Below are 8,329 nucleotides of genomic sequence, written 5' to 3'. Positions count from 1 at the left end.
TATGTTGACCATTCTTGCTAAAATTAACTACAGCAGAATTCTTCATTTTAAAGGTGGACATGGATTATGTGGATTCCATTCCAGCTTTTTTCCCACCAAGAAAAGATGCTGTAATCTTTTCTTGGTGGAAAAAATTCTGATTTTAGGTTACATTAAAATTTTGAAACTAGGTTATCACTTTGAAAAACAACACTTTGAAAAGCAACAGGTAAAATCAATTTAATCTCTCAACCATCCCGTGATATGTTATTCTCTTAGTATTACAAATAAAGAAAATTGGATATAAAGACATTAAACAACTTCACTTAACTCACAGTTTGAAGGACATATACCTTGGGTTAAAAGATAGTTATTTTGAAATCTAATTAAATTCTAATAGAAGTATATTTCTTAGCTTTTATGCATATGTGAGCATAATTCAAAAAATGGGTTTCAGAAGATCTTTGCCTAATAAATATTTAATAAGGGTAAACAGTGAAACTAATAATAGTGTTATTGTTCTCAGTCAGCATTAGGTTTCTGTATATGTGTATAAAAAATTTAGTGATAACTTCTGTAAACACTTTTGATGAATGCATTTAAAAGGCAAATATCATCTCACAGGTTATCTCCAAAAATATTTAACAGAAAATGGGAAGATGTGAATATTTTGACCCCAGATTACAATGAGTATTTTTCAAACATTACTCTGAGATACCTGATAAATTTGCATTTGTGTCTATATAGTTATCCACAATTCTGAAATAAATTTTGGACAACTTGGGTGAGCTGTAAAAAAAATAAAAATGAGTTGCTCAATCATAATAAATTTAATTTTGCACTATTTGGTGGTGGTAGTGATGGGTGGTAATGGGGTACCTGAGCTTTGGGATCACTCCTTGCAGTTCTCTGGAGTTTATATGTGGTTACAGGGATCAAACAGGATTAGCCACATTCAAGGTCAGTGCTTTACCCCCAATCTCTCTGGTACCAACTTCACACTATAATTGCTGTGCTTCAGTGCTTCAGTCAATTTACAGTCCCTTATTGTCCAGGTCAAAAACTAGTTGCAATTGGAGATTAAAAGAACAACAATGATATATAACACCTGTATTTATCTGGCTGGCACCAGGAAGCTGTTGAGAAAAAATTCACAAACAAAAAAACAACTATAATGCACTAAAAGGCAAAAATGAATCAAATTATCGGAAACAAATGAACTAAAGCTTCATAGCACTTATGAGCCTTCCCTGAAAATTCCAGCTCCAGTTTCCTCCCTTGATGATTTGTTGTTATATATGGGTGACACCAGTAGATGCACTATGAGATGCTCAGGGAACACTCCCATCTTTTCACTTGAGACTCACACTCATGAGTGCTGAAAGTTGAACCAAGGCATCCTGTATGTTAAACATGTACTCTTGATCATTGACCTCAATCTCTGGGCCTCTTTTCTTGATAAATTTTTGTTGGTGGTGGTGCTTTGTTTTGGGGGTCCCATCCAGTAGTGCTCAGGGATAACTCCTAGCTCTATGCTTAGGGGTCTCCTGGTGGTGTTTGGTGGACTATATGTGGTATCAAGGACCAAACCAGCATTGACCACATGTAAGGCAAACCTTTAACCCAGTATTATCTCTTTGACCCCACCTTTGGTAAATATTTATCTGAGCCATAATTTTTGTCAATTATTTTATATAAATAAATTAAAAATATTATCAATATAACAATTATTTTCCCAATTAGGTCATGTGCCTCCTGATAAAGAATAATATGTTTTTATATATATTAAAAGGCAAATGCTCTGTTTTGCAATAGGACACATTGCAGAGTTTTCTCCGAGTTATCAAAAATTTATGATAATTGCTATACGATATGAATTCACATGGAATAACAACAGGAAAAACACTTATATGAGGTATTGTATCGGAAGTATACAACATTCACTTGTTGTAATCTTTTATGGTGAAAAATTATATCTTTTACAAATTTTTATTTAAATGTTTAAATTTTAGGTACCGTGATTTACAGTATTGATAATGGCAGAATTTCAGGCAAAAAAATATTGCAACATCACACCCTCCATTAAAGTGTCAGTTTCTGTTCACCATGTTCCAGTACCCCACACCCATACTATTCTCTAATCTTGCCTGTAGAGACATGCTTCTTTTTAAAGACCAGTTCTCAGTTTGTGTTGTCAAATATTTTGCTTCTTTACTATGTTACTTTATATACTACATATAAGTGCAATCATTCTGTATCTGTCCCTATCCTTCTGACTAACTTCACACTGCATGATAATCTCCAAATCCATCCAAATTGGAGAAAATTGCATGATTTTCTTTTTTTTCTTATAGTTTAGTGTTATTCCAGTGTGTATATGTACCAGTTTTTTTTTTTTAATCTATTCATCTCTTCCTGGAGTCTTGGGCTATTTCCAGCTTTTGGCTACTGTGAATAGTACTGCAATGAATATAGGAGTGCAAATGTCTTTTCTGATTAAATGTTTTGGATCCTTTGGGTAAATGTGTGAGGCTCATCCGAACCTGAGGAGACCGTTGACAGGATTACACGGCATCAGGGGTCTCATTCCCCTGACCCTGAAAGAGCCTCCGGTATGCTATCGTTGAAAGGACATGTAGAGAGAGGCTTCTAAAAATCTCAGGTCCTGGACAAATGGAGATGTTATTGAGACCACTCGAGAAATTCAACGATTAACGGGATAATGATGATGATGATGATGATGATGATGATGATGATGATGATGATGATGATGATGATGATGGGGTGAATAGCAAGAAGTAGAACTCTTGATGATATGAGAAATCAATTTGTAGTTTTTAAAAAGGTAAAAATACTGTTTAGCATGGAGGTTTGACCAGTCAACCACCTAGAGCAGTATGGACAAGGGTTCTTTTTCCTCACAGCCCCACAAACACTAGTTGTTTTTAATCTTTGTGATGTGTGCCTGTCTCACTGGCGTGAAATGATATCTCATTATTGTTTTGGTTTGTATTTCCCTGATGAATAACATTGTACATATTTTTATATGCATTTTGGTGATCTGTATCTCTTGTTTGAGGAAGTTTCTGTTCATCTCTTGCACTCATTGTTTTTTAAACGTTGACTCGCTTTTCCTTAAGAAGTTCTACCTTTGCCTTACTAATTGTATATTAGTCCTTTGCCAAATGATGGTTTACAGATATTTTCTTTAAATTTATAGGGTGTATCTTTATTCTGGCCTTCATTTCTTTTGCAAACTGGAAACTTCTCATTTTGATGTAGTCCTATTCATTTATCTTTGCTTTTGCATTGAAGATACCTCTAGACTTAATGTCATTGGGGGGGTTACTTAAGTTTTCCTAAATATAATTTACAGGTTCTAGTGTGATGTCAATATCTTCATTCTACTTTGATTTGACTTTTGTGTATGGTGTTAGAAAGAGGTCTGAGTTTTGGGCTAGAGAGATAATAAAACAGATAAGGCCTTGTACACCTTGTACAGAAACAACCTGGGTTTGATTCCCAGCATTCCATATGTTCCCCTGAACTACACCATGAGGGCTCCCTGAGCATAGATCCATGAGTAACCTTGAGCACCACCAGGTGGGACCCCAAAACCAAAACCAAAAAAAATGGGGAAGGATACATTTCTGTGTTATTTTTCTTTTCTGACTTCCTTCTCTTCCTCCTCCTTCTTTTTCTTCTCCTCCTCCTCCTCCTCCTCCTTCTCCTCCTCCTTCTTTTTCTCCTCCTCCTCCTCCTCCTCCTCCTCCTCCTCCTCCTCCTCCTCCTCCTCCTCCTCCTCCTCCTCCTCCTCCTCCTCCTCCTTCTCCTTCTCCTTCTCCTTCTTCTTCTTCTTCTTCTTCTTCTTCTTCTTCTTCTTCTTCTTCTTCTTCTTCTTCTTCTTCTTCTTCTTCTTCTTCTTCTTCTTCATCTTCTTCTTCTATGTAGCAGACCATTTTTCTCATCACCACTAATGGAAAAAACTTTCCTTGTTCCACTTCATACTGTTCACTCCTTTGTTGAAGATTAACTGTCTATATACCTATGGATCTATATCTGAACTTTAAATTCTGTTCCATTGGTATGAATGTCTGTCCTTATTCCAATACTGCATTGATTTTTTTCCTTAAATTATTACTATAGCTTTATAACATAATTTAAAATTGGGGAAGGAGAAGCCTCCCATACTCTTTTCCCTAGGAATTTTTGACTATTCTGGAGATTTTAGCATTTCATATACATTTTATCAGCATTTAATTTATGTGGTTAAAAAAGTCACAGGTATTTTTATTAGGACAATGTTAAGTTGTCTGTATAATGCTTTGCAGATATCTCTTGTTTTGTCCTAACTTGTTACCACATTGTATATTACAATGTATGATGAAGCAAGAAAAGTAGAAGAGGATAGTTTTGCCTAGCATATCTGAGTATTACAAAATGGACTTGAATATGACAAAAAGTAGGGAATTACAAACTAAAAAACACATTATTAGCAAAAGTAATTGGAGTTGACAATGTAAGAGTGCGCATGTGTATAAAAAGAACTAACCCAAAGCCATTTTTCCTGGAAAAAAATTTACTTTATTGATGCCTGGAATATCATGTTAAATAGATCAGATATTTTTCATGGTATGGAGGGCATACAGTGTAAGACAGAATTAATTATTTATATATTTTTAGTAACAAATGATTTATTGTGCAGTTTTAAGATGATGATGCTAATTTTAAGAAAACTATTTTGAAATGCCATCATATAAGAGACATGAGAAAGGAAACATTAATGATGTAAAATTAGTTTAATTCCAAATATGATAATAGGTTATGGAGTGATAGCTCAGTCAACTAGAAACATGCTTCACACGCAAGAGAACCTGGATTTGACCTCTGGCAGCTACACATGGTGCCCAGAGCACTACAGAGAGTGATCTCAGTACACAACCAATAGAAGCCTTTAGGCATGTTTAGGTATCAACCCAAAGACAATAGATCTAGAGATATATAAAACAAAAAACTTATAAAAATAACCTAGGCCCAAAATGTGATACTAAATTTATGAGTTGATAAATCTGAATTATCACAGGGCTCGCAAGATAAAATTTTATTGTTGTTGTTTGGGTCACATCTGACAGTGCTCAGGGCTTACTCCTGACTCTGGACTAAAAAATCATTCATGGTAGTGACTAGGGGCCTATATGTGGTGCCAGGATTTTAGTCAAGGTTGGTCATATACAGAGAAAACACCCTGGTCCTTGTACTATCTCCCTGGCCCAAACAAAAAAAAAATATTTTATTGAGAAAAATCAGTTTGGTCCTATGAGTAGTTGACTCTAAAAAGATAGAAACATAGTAAATATTTATGAACCCTAAATTGGCAAGAAAAATTTAGATAACAAATTATGATACTACAAGTTACAATAGAAAAATACTCAAAAAAGTTGATATGAGGAAAATTATGGACTTAATTTTGGACATGTTAACTTGATATAGTGTGCAATAATAGAAAGAACTTAAATTTAGAGCTAAAATTAACAAACACTATATAGATCTGTGGGAAGTATGGAGAAGGAACTTAATCTTTGAATTATTATTTTCATTAAGTCCCAACATCTACCGATATTTATGTATACTAAATTATTAAAATAAAATGTAAATTCCCACTACTATTATCACATTGTGAAGATAAAACAAGATGGTGATTGTTAGATTTCTTGTAAATTGTCAAGCCTCATATATGATAGAAAGCAGATAGAGAAATTACAGGTATAAATGTTTACTATTCATAAAGAGTATCTTGGATCTTAGAGTGGAATGTTAGTTTCTCATATCTTCTTTCAAAGGATGACAAGATAACAAAACTGGCAAGAGTATATAAATCCTGAGATTGGCTAAGTTTTATTTAAACCAAGTATTTCTATTTTACTAACTATAAAATAAGCCAAGACATAAACTTCACATTTTACTGATTTGTTCTTCAAGCTTCAGCAAACACAAGAACTGTGATGCATAAGAGGTAAAAGGTTAAGGCAAAGGTTTCTGGGTTACAAGGATACATGGCTATCTGAATCTTAGTGGACCCAAAAGGAGATAGAGTCAAGTAGGAACCTGACCAGTGGGCAATTTGATATAAAAGAGAGAAATCATTCAACTGTGATTAAATGAATGGACTCTGCAAAAAGACAGAAGACTGTGTATATGATGAACCATAGCTCCTTGTAGTGTGACCATGGGGAAATTACTGAGGTTTGCTAAGTCTAAGTCATTAATTATAACCTAGGCATAAAAAGAAGGCCAAAAAAATTTTTTTTTTTTTTGCTTTTTAGGTCACACCCGGCAATGCACAGGGGTTACTCCTGGCTCTGCACTCAGGAATTACCCCTGGCGCTGCTTAGGGGACCATATAGGATGCTGGGAATAGAACCCGGGTTGGCCGTGTGCAAGGCAAACGTCCTACCCGCTGTGCTATCGCTCCAGCCCAAGAAGGCCTAACCTTAAGGGTTGTGATAATATGGTACAATATGAAACAAAGTAAATGTTAGCAAACGTTATTAAGGAAACAATAACAAATCCACTTAAGTCAACATAAGGACATCACCAATTTCTATTTTCTAAATATAAGAACTAAAATAAAAGGAAATTGGGGCCAGAGAAATAGTAGCACTGTCCTCCTGTTGTTCATCGATTTGCTCAAGCAGGCACTAGTAATGTTTCCCTTTTGAGACTTGTTACTGTTTTTGGCATATCGAATATGCCACCGGTAGCTTGCCAGGCTCTGCCGTGTGGGCAGAATATTCTCAGTAACTTGCCAAGCTCTCCAAGAAGGACAGAGGAACCGAACCCCGGTCGGCCGTGTGCAAGCAAACGGCCTACCCTCTGTGCTATTGCTCCAGAGAAATAATACAATGGGTAAAACTGTGGTCTTGCATATAACTGACCTATGTTACTGAACTGTGTTCAGTCCCTGGTACCCCACACGTTTGCCCAATTCTCTCCAGGATTGATCCCTTAGTGCAGAGCCAAAAATAGGCCCTGAGCACTGCTGGGTATAGCCCCAAATGGAACATAATAATAAATAAGAATAAAAAAGAGGAAAGTGGAAGAGAGAAAAAGGAGATAGATACAAAAACAGGTATATAGGGGCTGGAGTGAGAGCACAACAGGTAGGGCGTTTGCATGCGAACGACCCAGGTTCAATTCCTAGCATCCCATATAGTCCCCTGAGCAACTCCAGGAGAGATTCCTGAGTGCAGAGCCAGGAGGAACCTCTGTTCATCACCATGTGTGACCCAAAAAGAAAAAAAAGAATAGGTAAATAATAAGGAATGGGATAAAATGAAGAATGAAGGAGAAAAAGTAACAAAGAAAAAGCAAATAAGAGCAATGGTGCATGGGAACAGAGAAAAGAGTCTTAGAATTAATACTGAGAGTTAAAAAATTCTATATTATATTTTTTGTCATTGAAATGGAAGAAGAAAATAAAATATAAGTTGGTGATAATTCTTACTTAGGAGATTCCATCCAAGTGGTGCTCAGGGTCCCTCCTAGCAATTCTTGATCGACAGGGCTAGCAGTTCAATGTTAGAGTCTAAAGGTGTAGTGCTGCTCATAAAATATAATTCTTTAACAAAAGATGAAAGCAGATATTAGTGAAAAACTCCTTGGAAAGCTTAACAAACAGAAAGCTAAAGAAGGAAGGAAACTTAGTGTTGGACATAAGGGCACTTATTAAAAGACATCATGAAATATAACTTGATTTCTTTCTTATATAGTCTTTTTGCATATTTTCATAGTTATATATAGATGCTTGCTTAAAAACTGCACAGGCAAGCCTTCATAGTCAAGTATGGTTTGGCCTTTATATACTATTTCAAACAAAGAACTCATATAACTAAGAGCTCTAATACAAAGCAAAAATATTATATTACACCAGGAAACTTAAATTCTATAAAACTGAGGCACATTCCTGCAAACTAGCAAACCTATTTTATAATCTCTATTCATGGACGATTGGAAATGATGTAATGCCAGGTTATATATCAACTAACTATTCTTTTAATGAATCTCTGACCCAAATGCCTGAGGAATCTGTCTGGATTCCATAGCATACTAAAGTAATGAATAAACTCTGTAGTCTGACTATTACAGGTTACTAAAGTCATCACAAAAATTATTCAAATTAAAATACACATATTATTCTTGGGAGTGAGTATTGATCATGTAACTTTATTGACTTGGGACTTGATGCCGTTTTCCTATAAGTTGGTAAATTCTTTATACAGATTTCATGCAGATTTTCATATATAGTGACCAGGAAATGCTTTTAAATATCTAGTGTGAAAAATATGTACAT

The sequence above is a fragment of the Sorex araneus genome, chromosome 1, assembly GCF_027595985.1.
Source record: "Sorex araneus isolate mSorAra2 chromosome 1, mSorAra2.pri, whole genome shotgun sequence".
In the NCBI taxonomy this organism is placed as follows: domain Eukaryota; kingdom Metazoa; phylum Chordata; class Mammalia; order Eulipotyphla; family Soricidae; genus Sorex; species Sorex araneus.
Note: the sequence above shows the minus strand (reverse complement) of the source record.